The sequence below is a fragment of the Peromyscus eremicus genome, chromosome 1, assembly GCF_949786415.1.
Source record: "Peromyscus eremicus chromosome 1, PerEre_H2_v1, whole genome shotgun sequence".
Lineage (NCBI taxonomy): Eukaryota > Metazoa > Chordata > Mammalia > Rodentia > Cricetidae > Peromyscus > Peromyscus eremicus.
The window spans coordinates 172990908-173006651 of NC_081416.1; the positions used below are offsets into that span (position 1 = coordinate 172990908).

General features: G+C 41.2%; 1 pseudogene; it reads right to left on the reverse strand.

The window, feature by feature from the left end:
- Positions 1–2727: 2727 nt before the first annotated feature.
- Positions 2728–3795, reverse strand: LOC131902534 (speckle-type POZ protein-like; annotated as a pseudogene).
- Positions 3796–15744: the final 11949 nt, after the last annotated feature.

Consider the following 15744-nt stretch of genomic DNA (forward strand, 5'->3'; position numbering starts at 1 on the left):
TCAGTGGAAATATCACTATCCATCTTAGTAACTTTACAGGAGTTGTGATATGTTTCGTCATTCCTGGTGTGTCTGTATTTTTTGTCATCTGCCTCCATCAGTCTGTTACAGTCTCCGATCCTCTTTATTCATTGGAAAATGGGGCACCACCAGGAGCCCGAAAGGATTTCCTGCCTGCAAGCCATTTTCTTTCTTACCTCCATTGTGGAGAAGTCACACAATTTCCTAATGTTTATCTTGGTCGTTCAACCCTCCTAACACTGTTATTTTCTTTTTGGCCTATTGGATTAACAATATCAGAAGCTCAATGTGGCTTGGGAGAAGTCTGAGCTTCCAGTTCAATGATCTGTTTGTTGGAGCTCCAGTCAGGAGCACTGCCCACCAATCACACCAGATCATAATTTCCAAGCAAAAAATTAAAGTCATAGAAACAAAGCAAATTTTTTCCAACTGTTCAATAGGGGCAATAATGAGTGGTACTATTCCCTTTTCTAACACCTGGTGCTTGGACCCATGGATCTTGGTTTTGGAGAAATCTTCGTCCTGGAGAATACTACTCCAGCCCTCCTGGTTGCAGTTACTTCATTGGCTCCATAACTGTGTCTTCAAAACATCCTGAGAGCTGCTTTCAGGGTGCTGGTGAACCTGCTCCAACCAGTGGATCCCATGACGGTGTGCCACAGGTTCACCTATCTGTCTGTGAATTTAATCTTGGTCAGAAGCAATACCATGTGGAATAACATGATGGTTGAAAAGACATTCTGTTAGTTCCTGTGTGGTAGTTTTGGTAAAATCATTACAGGTGGGAAATGCAAATCTATATCTAGAATAACAATCTGCTCCAGTAAGGATGAAGCATTGTCCATTCCATAGAGAAAGAGGTCCAATGTAGTCATTCTGTCATGACTCTGTTGGATGGTTAGCCTGGGGAATGTGACATCTCTGGGTCTCTGTGTTGGTCTTTGCTTTTGGCAGATCTGGCAGTCAGCAGCAGGTGTAACCAATTCAGTCTTGATGAGTGGATAGCTATGTTGTTGATATCATGCACAACCCCCATCTCAGCTACAATGGCTACTGTGATCATGGGCCCATGGGGCAATATGAAGAAGGAAGAAATGCTCCTGAGATCAGACAAGTATGTAATAGACTCCTAATACTCACCTTCTTAGGAGTCCCACTACTGAGCTACTGAACTATGTAGCATGAATCTTAAAAATTCTTATCAACAAAATCAAACCTGAGGCCAGTTATTGGGGTGAAAATGGAAGATCACACAGACAGAACAGGCCACAGCTACCTCACCTCGTCCAATTTTCAGCTGACCCTGTTTCAACAGACTGGAAGCCTCCATGTCCTCATATCCAAATGACTCTCAGCTGAACTGTGATGCTCAAAATCTAAAAGCTTAACCAGCCAAATGCTTCTAGTTTCTGGTCCTCATGCCTTATATACCTTTCTATACTCTACCACCATTTCCTGGGATTAAAGGCTCACTTTCTGTGATTAAAAGTGTGAGTCACCATGCTTGGCTGTATCCTTGAACACATGGATTTCTGACTCTGGAATTTTAGGATTAAAAGCATGTGCTACCACTGCCTATCCTAAGTATCTACTGGCTTTTCTGTTCTCTGACGCCAGATAAGTTTATTACGGTACACAATATTTTGGGGAACACAATACCACCACAGAGCTAAACAACCACAGCATGTATACAGAGGAATTAGGACAGACCCATGCAGGCTGTGTGATTGCCTCTTAGGTCTCTGGGAGCCCCAATGAGCTCTGTTTGGATGAATCTGTGGGCTCTGTTCACCTAGTGTCTTTGAATCCTCCTACAATCCTGCCTTCCTCTGGTCTTTGAGATTCCCTGAGCTCTGCCTAATGTTTGGCTGTGGATCTCAGTGTCTGCTCCCATCAGCTGCTAGACAAAGCCTAACTGATGGCAATTGGGCAAGGCACCCATCTATGAGTGTAACAGAATTTTTGTAGGCATTGTCTCATTGACGTGTGTGTGTGTGTGTGTGTGTGTGTGTGTGTGTGTGTGTGAAGATGGCACAAACTTCCAAAGCTGAGCAGAGTTGGATGGTAAAAAAATGGGATTCCTCAAACAGAAACACCACTGGAATCCACAAACTGATTTTAAAATTTTTATTCATTTGATATTTTATTTAGGTAGGTATTGTCTACAGAGATGGATGTGCCCATGGAGACAAGAGGAGGACTGACAAAGGCTCCTCTGCAAGAGCAAAAATTGGTATTGAAACTGAGTCATCTCTTTAGTCCCACACACAGGGTTAGGAGAAAAAAATGTCTTCTTCCTCTACCCCTTCTCTTGTAGGCAAACATTCATGATTTGTTTTCTCATTTCTGAGTCCTTGACCATATCTTCTGCTCAGTCAATCCAGATAGGTTTTTCCAAAGAAACCCTGTTGTAATGTGCTTGGGGCCAGAAACTAAAATGAATTCCAGATTCTAACTCCTTGGACAAAAATCAAACCAGGATACCAATAGGCAAGAGGCTGGGTAGATTGGACCAGAGTTCGTGCCTCCCCTTCCCTCCACCTGACATTGATTGCTTTACATCTGTATTAAGCCTCAGCCACCATGCTGTTTTTCCCTAGTTTCACTGGAAATGTTCAACACATCCCAGAATCTACCCAGGTGACATTGGTAAAAACACCGGCTGCTGCTTCTGGGAGACAAGTGTAGGACAAGGCTGACCAGGTCCTAGGATAGCTCCAAACGTTTGAAAGGGGGCTCCAAGAAAGAGAGAGCAGAAGCCAAGGAACGGTATGCTTCAGCCACTAAATGGGGATAGGAGCCCACCATTGTCTTCCAGCCTGAGGTCTCAGAGACCTCAGAAGCATGAGCTGTAATGAAATCCAGTGCCTGGGTTTTCAGCTGCCCTGAGCTGTGGAGGTCAGCCAGGAAGAGAGTGTGGGCAGCATTCTCCACAGAGAGGTCCCTGCAGAGGGCATCCTCACACATGACCTTCAAACGTCCCAGGCCATACTTGTCAGCAGCTGCCAGCAATGTATCTGCCATGCTGTCCAGGTCTGGTGCCTTCCCGGTGTAAATGAAGCCCATCATTTTCTTGAAGACTTGTGGCTCCAGGTCAGGGATCTCAACGCGGTTCTTTCTGCTCTCCTCCATGTCATGTTGAAACATGGCTCTGAAAACTGGAGAGCGAGCTGCTAAGATGGCCTTGTGAGCCCGGAATTCCTGACCAGCTACCACTAGGCAGCAGTCTGTGAATTGGGAATTCTCCCACAGCTCTGCCAAAGTGAAGTTATGAACCTGAATTCCTGGCTTCCGGTTCTGGTCAGAGTTGCTGCAAGAGACCTAGACCATGCTCACTTTGCAGACAAGGGTGAGGTGGTCATCTGGCAGTAGCCAAAATGCATGAGACAAGAGCAAGTCTTGAAGAATAAACTTTTTGTAACCTCAGCTGCCACCTGGCATGAACCTAAAGGCTCTTGGGCTCCTCGTGACTTTTATTTTCTCTCCTTCGGCACTGGTGATCCAGAACTGGAACTTTGCCCAAACATGGCTCTTTAGACAGCTGAGCAACACTAGGTAAACTGATAGGTAGTCTGTACTTTCTTCATCAACTCCGTTAGGGTGTACTCTCAAACACCATTTGTCATTGGCTCCTTTTGAGAAACATGGGCTGATAAAGCTTTCTAGTATTTCCTCAACAATGAAAGGGAAGTTGATGATGGTCCACCTGTAGGAGAAATCCTGAACGCTGATCTGTGTGTGGTCCCATCTCTGGGCTATCTCATCTCCTGCCATTTCTCCTGCAGGTAGTTTGAAGTTTCAACTGGATCCAAAATGAAGAACTAGCAATTGTTTTCTCTTCATCCTGTGAGATGCCATAACAGACAAGATTTTGATTTTTAGTTTTTGTTCATCATCTGTTTTCTCTTTTATGAGGCTGGAAACTTGGGTCTCTGAAATTTTCTATCCAGATTTCAATACTAATTTCAGAGAACACAGTCTAGGCAACTAGATACTCTTACATCACTCCATTATTTCCTAGATTGAATCGTAGGTCAATAGGTAACTAGGTCTGACAATTATACACAGCTTTTGGATAGTTTTGATCATTTATTCTATTAATTCATATAAAAAATGTGCACTAGTGTTCTCTAGAGGAACAGAATATATACAAGGAATCTCTCTATGTATGACCAAAGGAGATTTATTAGAATGACTTTGGGCTGCAGTCCTGCTAATCCCACATTACCTATGAAGGGAAAGACCAAGATTCCAGTACTGACTCAGTCCAGGACGTTGGATGTGTCCACTGGACTTCAGTATATGCTGGTGTTCCAAATAGTCTCTAACACCAGGGAAGGGATGGACTTGCTGCAAGGTGAGGGCAAGCAGGCAAATAGCAAGAGCTTCCTGCTTCCATGTCATTTTCTATGCTTCCAGCAGAGGGTGTGGCCCAATTTAGGGTGTGTCTTCCAGACTCAAGATCTGGATTAAAGGTGTGTGTCTTCAGGCCCTGAGATCCAGATTAAATGTTTGTGTCTTTTTACTACCAAAATCTGTCCTTGAAATGGATCTATCTACATCAAATGAAGCAAAACACTTCTCTATTTTGTGACCTCCATTGTAGGGTTTTAGTTAATTCCATGTCTTGTTAAGTTGGGAACCCACAAAAATCACCACAAGTGTATTTTCCTTATTGTGGTTCATCTTAAATAAAATGGGGATGGTGTCCATTTCTACACAGCTGTAATTTCTTCTTCTCAGGGTTTTACACTAAATCCTGCCACTAACATGATCAGGAAAGAAGTGGTCCTTACTCTGTCAGGGATCACAGTGTTCACAACATGGAGGTCAGGGTGGAAGAATTCATATATGGTGGTCAAGAAGCAGAGCCAGGCAGCAAATCTGAAAGTGGCAGTCTTCTTTCATCCAGACTCACATTCCCTGGGATGGCTCCACAAACTTTCACTGGTTATCCTGCCCCTCCCCCTCAGATAATCCTCCTTGGAAAACTCTTCTATATCCACTAAGGGTGTGCTATGAGATGATCCTAAGTTCTCAATTCCATCATGATGACTGCCATGATTCAGCTTCTCATTACCTCATAATTTTCATCCTCCACTGGTGAGTTCGGTCCTCTTTAAACTTTGAACTTCCATGCTTAGTCTGATGATCCTTAAAAGCAAGACAGTGTTCTGGTTTTCAAAGGCTGCAGAATATATTCAACAGTTACTGAAAAAGAGTTTTGAAATGCTCCCCACATCTATCATCTCTCTCTAGTTCATCATGTCTAGAGGGACTCACTAAGCCTAGAGGACTGGGAAATACCTTCAGTGATTCAATCAGCTCAGCAATTCCCAGCCTAGCTCTCCTGAAAATCTGGCTCTAATAGTGCTCATCCCTCAATCCAGGATAAATCAATCAATTGGTTTTGATCTCTGAATTTTGGGTTCCCCATTTAGTAGCCTCTGTGAATTCTCTGTATGTGTTTAGGGCCAGGGTTGCTGGTACCCTTTCTCTCAAATATGCTATTTGTAATGAAGGTAGACAATTCCTGCAAGACCCCTCATTTGTAAGAAATGAGCTCCACCTTTAATTCCTGAACTTCCATGAGCACACTCCTGCAGAGTGAGAGCACTTCTCTGAACGGGGAACTGACTCCTGCCTGGGTCTCAAGTACAAGATCTTTACATAGAGGTTCTCATTCCAGGAATGGAACAAGTGTACCTTATATTTCAGGTAGGTGGTTCTCTGGAGAACAGGGCACAGACAAAGGGACTCCGATTCCCAACTGGAGAAGTCAAAGTCTTCAGCAGCAGAGGTGTCCATGCAACAGAGAAAGCCAACAGTCAACACAGCAAAACAAAACTAACAGTAACAAAAACAGGTCCTGGCTCCACTGCCTGTGGGCCTCCCAAACAGTTCAAGCTCATTAACTCTCTCACTTATCCAGAGGGCCTGGTCCAGTTCCATGGGGGCTCCTCAGCCCTTGGTTCACAGTTCATGTGTTTCCTCCTTTGAGCCCCTGTGTCAGAGAGTTGGACACAGACCAAGGCCAGGCTTGCTTGTAATTCATAAACCCCTGTGTGTTTCACATTAGATATCAGCTCTGTGGTGGTCTTGCTCTGGGGTCTCGAGATTAGGGCACAATACCTACATCTCATCTCTCTCAAGTTAGGCCTGTCTTGCAGAGACTCTCTAAGACTAGACGACACAAATAAGTACAGATTCAATCAGCTCAGCCATTCTCAGTGCGGCTCTTCTGTAGTCTGGCTCCAACACTACTTAACTGTCAATACAGGAAAAAAAAATCAATCAGTTGTTTGTTTTGGTCCCTTGATTTTGATTCATCTGGCAGACTCTATGCAAATGGCTACTTTGTAGCATGGGTGAGTCTTTATCAGGCAAGCTCAGGGTCAGGGTATTAGGTACCCCTCCCTCAAATCTGTCATTTGAAGGGTTTGTATGTGATCACTTCAACACCCATTGTTTCCAAAAATGGTGCTCTAAACTGTGAGTCCTAGGCTCCAATGAGCGTGCTCCTCCAGGGGAGTGGGACTTGTCACAGAGGAACTGAGAACCCTTGGGGCACTAAGCTTAGTCTAGGCTCATAAAGTTTCTCATTAATGGAGAGGCACAGGTGGAGCTTTTCTTTGTTCCCATTGGTGGAGGCTTCATGAGGCGACCTGATTTTGACAAGAATATTCTGTGGTGATATTGTGTTCCCCAAAATATTGTGCACACTAATAAACTTATCTGGGGTCAGAGAAGTAACAGCCACATATTAAACATAGAGGATAGACAGTGGTAGCATACACCTTTAATCCTAGCATTCCAGAGGCAGTAATCCCTCTGGATCTCTGTGAGTTCAAGGCCACATTGGAAACAGCCTGGTATGGTGACTCATGCCTTTAATCCCAGAAAGTGAGCCTTTAATCCCAGGGAGTGATGGCAGAAAGCAGAAAGATATATAAGGCATAAGGACCAGAAACTAGAAGCATTTGGCTGCTTAAGCTTTCAGGTTTGAGCAGCTTAGTTCAGCTGAGATTCATTCTGGATGAGGACTCAAAGGCTTCCAGTCTGAGGAAACAGGATCAGCTGAGGAACTGGTGAGGTGAGGTGGCTGTGTCTTGTTCTGCTTCTCTGATCTTCCAGCAATCACCCCAATACCCAGCTCCAGGTTACTTTTTATTAATAAGAACCATTTAAGATTCCTGCTACAGTATTCAGATCCCCAACAGAAAGTGGCACATATATTAATCCTGGTGGGGTTGTCCTCCTACCTGAGAGAGAATCTGTTCATTAAAGGAAAACAAAATTGACAGAACCACACTGAAACACACACACAAACACACACACACAGAAGACCAAAGGACTACCCAACACAGTTCATACACATGAACAGACAAGGAGAATCAGGTGAAGTCTCACACAAATTCTTAACCATGGATAGTAGCCCCATGCACAAAACTCCTGTTTGACCACACAGAAAGAGCCTTTACCATATCTTCCTCCACACTTGAGAGGCCAAACAACTCCTAAGCTGTTTCCTTTGTGTGGGGGAATGCCAGATTCCTCTGAAGTGTAATGCAGCAATTGATCAAAGGGAGTCTTGAGAGCCTGGAACCCAGGAGGAACACATCCTAAGATAGCCTTGTACTCCATACCCATCCCTACATCAAGGGTCTCTGAGTCCCCCACTGTATCTATTTCTGGTCTCTGGGAACTCAGTGGAACCTTCCTAAATGTAGGGTAGCCACCAGAGAACACTGCTAAGACAGGGATTTAATCCAATAGAAAGTTTGTATTGGCAGGCTTTCAATTTCCCTGGGTGTTAGGGGACCCACTGTACCATGGAGCCTTTCTGAGGTAGCTCTCAAGCACAGATTGCATATTCTGAATTCGTACAATTCTGTTAAAAAGAAGAGTTAGCCAGAACCAGAATAAAGCAAGCAATACAGTAGGGGGAGAACATTTACAGTTTCCCTAACACTATGAACATTGATTTCTTATGTTGTTGTTTTAATTTTGGCAGCTGGTGCTGTGGAAGTGATGGATTCTGTAGTCTGAGCAGTACTTCCCCATGGGATCTGGTGTTATCTCACACATAGTTTGGACAGTGAAGGAACTGACAATGGCAAGCTTCTCCTATGTGTCCAACAGGGGTTTTGTTTTTGTCTTTCAGGAGAATGAAGGCTGAGGATTCTGAAGAACACTGGACAAATAAGACATATGCTCTAGAAAAAAAAATGTTCCAAGAAAAGGAGTAAATTGGCCTATTGGTATATCACATATAAAATTTCATAAGTCTAAATGATTATTTCTGCTTTTCTCTACAAACACTTAACACAAATGCTCTTTATGTAGTCCCAGTTCAACTGAAAATTAAAGCTGATTTTGGAGTTGGAGAATGGTTCTTTCCTTCTCTAAACCCAAGCATGTTGGTAAAAGGAAAATACAAAATCTCTGTATCGTGTCAGAAAAAAGAGCCATCTGATGTGGGACAGAAGAAAACCAAAAAATTAAGGAACTATTTTATTGCCATTATTCTCAATTCTTTGGTTCCATTTCGATTCTTTAAACTTTTATTAATGTATGAATTTTACAACAAAATTTATAAGATTAATATATATATTATACCTTTGTTATGATATTAATGGTCATATAGTGTACTAACTAATTCTAGAAAAAAAAAGGCTTCATTTAGAGGCCTATACATGATTTTTGTGTTGAAGTTTCTATCAGTTTTCTGTAGGGAATCATGACCAGGCCTAACAGCGAATTTGAAGTCTCCAAATAGATGATGGAGCCCTACTATGAAGGTTCCACATGGACGATAATAACACCACTAAGCTGACAAACATCACCAAAAGATCAGCTTTGGACTACAAACTGCTCAGGACAGTTTCAAGATGGCTAGCTGAGATGGTCCAGCCTCACAGACTATTTGAGCAAGGACTTGAGATAAGCCCTGCACTTTTGCATTATGCAGAGACTGGACCACAAATGATACAGCTACCACTCCAGAACTTGACAATTAACCCCAAATTTGTCTTTTCATCATCCTCTAAAGATGCCTTCGCCAAAGACAGCAGAATGTAATTTTAAGAACACAACACCCATATACCCAAGAGGTTTGGGAGGGTGGTTTTTGGCTTTTCAACATGTTTTGGGTTTGGGACAGCTGTCATTGTTTAGGATGGTTGGTTATAAGTTGTTATTGTTAATGGTCAGGAAAGAGGTTAAACAAAGGAGATTAGGTTTTAGGGTCTTATTTGAAAAAAAAAAGAAAAAAGAGGACATAGATAAGAGGTAGATTATTGAATCTACTCTGAAAAAAAGATATAGAAATGGTAGAATAAAGGGTAGATTATTGAATACACTCTGAAAAGATAAAAAGAGAGGATATAGATATGATATAGATAAAAAGGTATATTATTGAATCTACTTTTAAAAGGTGACTACTAGCTTTAAATATTTTACATTAGGTTGGATTTTATATATTGTATATAATTTATATATATATATATATATATTGAGATATAAGGTATTAGAAAATGCTGTACATATAGTTCTAATCTTGTCAGGATATTATAGCTATACACTTCATTTAACAATGTAATGCAGTTTGCTAATCCTTGGATGTTATTATTACCAACTATCAGGATATAAAGAAATGAAAGTTAGTAGTTAGACATTACAGTCAAACTTGTATTCATATTAGGTATGTTTTCAAGGTCAAGCAGTGATAAATTTTAGATAGATAGATCATCTTCAAACACTTTAGAGATCTACAGAATATGGCATTTAAAATGTTTTAGTAACACAGATTTTATTTCTTTTATAATGACTATAGACATTTCTGCTCCTGGCAGCACCAGTCTACTTCAGAGAAGATATGGCCATTGAAGAAAATGCATACAGAGTTAACATTCACTGTTGCAAAAGTTAGCCAGTGTGCAAGAAAGTGTCCTTGCATTGACTGCTGACAGTATGCTATCCAGAATGGACAAAAAGTAAACAAAACAAAGGATGACCAATCCGTGCCAAGACAAGAGTGGTTGCAGCTTTGGCACCCGGTGTCCCCTGAGGCCAGGACAATATGGCACCATCACTGAAGGGGCTTTGCAATCCCGAAAAGGTACAGTGCCCCTTTTTTTGAAGGCATCTGATCATGCAGTGGACCAATGGCTTCTGGTGTGTAGTGGAACAGTAGCTGAAACATTTATTCTTGAAAGAGAAACTAGGCTGATGGCGTCCAACCTCTCAAAGGTAGACTGGCATTTAATAAAGGCGATGAAGTCACCCACAAGCCAAGAAGAATGGGAAGCTGAATTCCAAATACACAAGCAATTTCCAGAATTTAAAATCCTGAATCATGACAGGACACTGTTGGAATTCAAGTTTATCTGGTACATGGAATACTGAGGTGAATGTGAGGTCGTGCTGCTGGCCTTGTTTATATCTACTTCACAAATGAGTCTGTCAGATACGCCAAACCTGTAGGCCAAAGATGATGCCCCAAGGTGCAGACAAACCTCAGGTGACTGTCCAGGCAGTTGGCTGTTTTTGTCATAACTCATTTTTTAGAAGTCGCTTGTTCCCACTTTCTGTTTTACTAGTTAATATTATTTCCTTCTTGGGTCTCTGAGAGAGTTAAAGATGAGATAGTTATGGTTAGTGTTTTCCTTGTTAAGAAATTTCAGAAAATAATTTCACTAAGGAGGGCTAAGTGTATAGATTTCAAAGACACCATAAGATACTTTTCTGTTGGCAATACAAGATAGGATAGAAAGTGAATTAGGTACATTTTGGACTCGGCAAAATAAGATAGATAAAGAAGCAATTTCTGTGAATTTGTCAAATGCAAATGGACTAGACATTGTTGATGTATATTTTGATTGTATATATTGTATATAGTTATTGTTCTTATTGTATATAGATTTTCTCATATTACTTATAAATTTTTTTAATTTTTTAATTTTTATTAGACAAAAAGGGGGAAATGTGGTGATATTTTATTTATGCTTTAATAAAGTTTGCCTAGAGATCAGAGGAAAGCCAGCCACTATAGTCAACACAAAAGTCAGACAGCAGACATCCTTAATCCTATCACTTAGCAGGCAGAGTCTCTGTGTGTTCAAGGTAGGGAACAGAGCCAAGCATGGTGACACATGCCATTATTCCCAGTACCAACCATAGAGGCCTGGAGGTCTCTACAGACAGACAGAGTGACTGAGCTCTGTAGGAATTGGAAGTGAGGGAGCTGGGCTAAGAGAGCCAATGAGAGGGCAAAAAAGCAAAGCAATAAAGGCATGGGCAGACAGGAAGTAACTTGCATTTGGAAGCTACAGAGTTGGTGAGGTAAGGTTGGCTGGTGGCTTTCCCTATTTTCCTGATCTAAGGCTTTCACCCCTATATTCGGCTCTGTGATTTTATATAATAAGATCATTTTGAAATTCATCTACACAGACACATAGGGAGAGACATAGAAAGAGATAGAGAGAGAGTGAGACTCAGGAAGAATGAGAATGAGAGACAAAGACTGAGCAACACTGAGAGACACAGAGAGGGAGACACTATAAAGACAACCAGAGGTGGTTACCACACATTCCCACACCAGAATGAACAAAGGGAATGAGACTCTCTCTGAATGTGTGTGTGTGTGTGTGTGTGTGTGTGTGTGTGTGTGTGTGTAATTATCAGAATGTCGTACAGGCTGTAGTCCTGCTAATCCAACAATGGATGGCTATGAACAGAAGTTCAATAAATCTCAAAGATGCTCAGTCCATGAGGCTGGATGTCTCAGCTGGTCTTCAGTAGATTCTGGAATCCAAATGGAGTAGGCTCTAATGCCAGTGAAGGGAAACAAGCAGGCAAACATGCTAGGAAGGCAAGAGCAAGAAGGCAAAGCACAAAGACTTTATCTGCAATGTCTCTTTATAGGTTGTCAGCAGAAAGTATGGCCCAATTAAAAGTGTGTCTTCCTGCCTCAACACCCAGAATAAAGGAGTGAGTCTTCTTGCCTCAAGATCCAGATTAGAAGTGGTTCTTCCTACTTCAAATTAATAAAAAAAAAAAACGCTAATAAGTAAGTATGCATTTCATTTTCAGATTTTAGTTCATCTCAAATATAGTCAAGTTGATAACCAAAAACAGCCTTTATGAGTCTACCTCTGGTCAACTTGATGCTCAATCATATGTCCTTATGCTGTGATTAATTTCTAAATGAAAACAATAACTTGCTTATAACTAAACTTCATTTATTTATCACACATACAATTGCAAATGCAATATATATTTAACCAGGTTACAATTTTACCAAACATGCTATAACTGTCTCCATACAACCACAAAATCATTATTAATTTAGAATAGGGAACAAGATTCCTTGAGAGATATTCTTTCAGTATCTCAAACTGAAATATAATAATCATTGGTATTCTCTTGATTGATGTTACATCATATGATAAAGAAATAAGAAGAAAACACAAATATCTCTATGAACACATTCTTAACAAAATACAACACAATAACTCATGTCAACTCTAATTCTCCTTTCTAAATTGTTCACATGCCTTAGCTAATATTTGTAATTACCTTCTTCTATGACTGATGGACCAGCCTGACTCCATCTTAATATCAGAAATCATCTTTTTATGGAGTCAAAAGAAGTTTGTTTCTAATTACTATAAAACTTAAGATCTGGAACTGAACATGTTCCATGCCCTATACCCAGACCTCTACCCTCAGAAGCTAAGATGTTGTTCTGCCAAGTACCTACATCATCAAAGTTTCTCTGGAACTCACGAGCCCTGGAAAGCCTTTCCCCTATTTTGGGAGGATATAAAAACCCCATTTCTCCTTTTTTCCTGGGTCTTCTCTCAAACCTGGTTTTAGGGAAGAACCTATTATGGCAGAAATTGAAAATTACAGAATTTGACTAAATTTTGAATACATGGCCTTTACTCTCATTCAGTGAGAATGAAACGACCCATCCTTGGCTCTTTTCATGGACGTGTGACCTATATCTTCATTCTGGTGGGTCTGTGTCTTTTGTTATCTGCCTTATTAAAATGTTGCATTCTCCCATTGTCTTTAATTATAAAACAAGGTGGAATCTAGAGTGGTCCTAAAGGATTTCCTGCCCAGCAGCCATAACCTTTCTTACTTCCATTGTGGAGCAGCAATCCAATTTCACCTTGGTAATCTTGATCAATCACCTCTCCTATTACTGTTATTTCTTTTTTAGCTTGTTGGCTTAAGGACATGAGAAGCCCAAAGAGTTCTGGGAGAAGTCTGAGCTTCCAGTTCAATGGAATGTTTGTTGTGGCACCAGTTAGGAGCAGAGCTCCACACTATCACCCTGGAACCAAGATGTCTAGGCCAGCAGAACTTAAAGTCATGGGAACAGGCAGGAAATGTTGTCCAGAGGGTCATTATGGGTGTTAGTGAGTGAAACTATTCCCTTTTCTACCACCTGGTGCCTGGACCCATGGGTCTTGCCCATGGAGAAACCATATCATATATGGGATGCTGGTTCAAAGTATATACTGCCTCCCGGAGAATCCTGCCCCAGCCTTCCAGACTGATACCACCTCATTGGCTCTATAACTGTGTCTTCAAATGACATTCTATCTTTGTAACATGCCAGCTGCTTCAGGAAATGGTGAACACAGTAAGACCCATGGATTTCAAGGTTGTAGGCCACTGTTGAACCTCTCTGGCTGTGAATGGTCTTATTAAATAAAAAATCACAGGGCCAAATGTAGGGGGTGAAAACCTTAGAGAGATGAGGGAAATAGGGAAATCGACCAGCCAAACTTACCTCACCAACTCTGCAGCTTCCAATTATGAGCTACTTCCTGTCTACCCATGCCTACATGCCTTGCTGTTCTGCCATCTGGCTTGCTCTCTCTGTTCAGCTACACCACTTCCTTTGCCTTCCAAGTTCTGTCACTTCCTGTCTATCTGTATAGACTTCCAGACCTCCATGGTTAACTAGTGTTGGAATTAACGTGTGTGCCCCCACACCTGGCTCTGTTTCCAATGTGGCCTGGAACTCACAGAGATCCTGCCTGCCAAGTGATGGGATTAAAGGCATGTGCTAACATTGCACGACTTCTGTGTTGTGACTGGCTTTTTCCGGTGATCTCCAGGCAAGCTTTATTTATAAAGCACAAATAAAGTATCACCAATTTCAGCACAAATAAAATATCACCTCATGCTGTAACCAGATCAGTCTTGATGAGTAGATGTCCATGTTGTTAATCCTATGCTGATTCTCCATCTCAGCTACCATGGCTACTTTGATCATGGACCATAGGACAAGGATCAAGGATCGAGGCCCAAGGAAGGCTTGGGAAAGAGGCTGACAGGCCAGAGAATGAATCATCCTATGTACTTGATTACTGAAGTCCTCTTTATGGTTAAGTCACCTTTTGATGGGCATTTGCATGGGAGACATGGCTTTTCACATTCTTTGCTCTGCACATCAGTACAAATATTTCTTCCTCAAATATCTTTCTCTCCAGTTTTTCATTATTTTTTGCTCTTTAGTTTTTATTTTTTTCTTTTCTCTTACAATACATACTGACCTCCCCTTCCTCCTCTACTGTTATTATCAATCCACATGAGTCTATTAAATGGGTAACAATTTATTAAGATATAAATTGAGGAAATACACTCACGATTACAGAATGGAGTTGACAGAGAAAGTCGTCCTGTGATCTAACCAAGAGCAAATCTACCTTACAAGCTGGACCAGGAAGAAGGGGTCTGTGACCTTTCTCTAACTCCTTATAAGAGGTCAAATACAATGGCAGGAAGCACTGCATCCTTGGGGCCCTATAATCCAAGGTCATGGGTGGAGCAAATACCACTATATTTCTCCATTTACTCTAAATAAAAAGGTTCTAATCTTAATGCAAACTATATACAACAAGGATGATCATCAAGTGTATATTCAATAAAAACAAAGGGTAATGATGTCGAAAACATGGGTAAATGGTACATTAATGAGATTACCCTAATAGCTGTCCTGTCTTGAAGATTCTAACTCTAGTACTAATATGTTCTAGCTAAAATACAAGAAGATTGCAACTGTAACTATCTAGTCTACAACTCCATCAAAGACCAGAGAAGGATATAATAATAGTGGAGAAAATGAAAAATGCAAGCAAGCTATTTCTGAAATTCTTGTGAATTTTATTTAAGATGAATCACAATAAGCAAAATACACTTGTGGTGATTATTCTTTGTTCCCAATTTAACGAGACATAGAATTAACTAAAACCCTAACATGGAGGGCACAACAGTGAGAAGTGTTATGCTACAGTTGATGTCGGTAGATCCACTTCAAAGACAGACTTTGAATGTAGAAAGACACAAACATTTAATCTGGATCTCAGGGCCTGAAGACACATACCTTTAATCCAGATCTTCAGGCTAGAAGACACACCCTAAATTGGGCCACACCCTCTGCTGGAAGCCTATAAAAGGACATGGAAGCAGGAAGCTCTTGCTATTTGCCTGCTTGCCCTCACCTTGCAGCAAGTCCATCCCTTCCCTGGTGTTAGAGACTATTTGGAACACTAGCACATACTGAAGACCAGTGGACACTTCCAACCTCCTAGACTGAGTAAGTACTGGAATCTTGGACTTTCCCTTCACAGCTAGCCAATGTGAGATTAGCAGGATTGCAGCCCTAAGTCATTCTAATAAATCCCCTTCCTTCATACACAG